This window comes from Athene noctua, chromosome 1 (genome assembly GCF_965140245.1).
Source record: "Athene noctua chromosome 1, bAthNoc1.hap1.1, whole genome shotgun sequence".
NCBI classification, from domain to species: Eukaryota; Metazoa; Chordata; class Aves; order Strigiformes; family Strigidae; genus Athene; species Athene noctua.
The window spans coordinates 187500221-187500770 of NC_134037.1; positions in this window are offsets into that span (position 1 = coordinate 187500221).

Consider the following 550-nt stretch of genomic DNA (forward strand, 5'->3'; position numbering starts at 1 on the left):
CAAGAAGGGAAAGAAGCATCTAAGACATATAGTAGCAACAAATCTGAAGAGCATATTTATCAGTAGGAACAAATAAACGAAGAATGTATATGAAATCTTATGGGAATAAAAATCTCAAGGAAAGGGTACTTGGGTAAATGACTTCTTTTAAAATAAATATTATTATAAAAGACACAAGTGCAGATTAGCAAAGTTGGAAAGAAAGCAGAGAAATGCAGGAAGAAAACAATAACTGACTCATGAGCTTTTAACTGACCTGAAACTTGGCACAGAGATATATAAAATATGAAAATGAGGTCAAATTATTAGAGGTTACTATTTAAGAATTTCTATAACATGTAGATGTAGAGCAAGAAAGGGCAAGACTCAAAGAGTTACAATGAGAGGAATGTGAGGCAGTAGAAGGCAAACATTCTAGAAGTACAATTTTATGAGTGGAAGACATAACTGGTATATGTAACAGATACTAAAATCTAAAAATGGCCGATAGGAAGTTCTGTATGTTATTTAACATAAGTATTCATTAAAACAAAACAAAACAAACAAAACA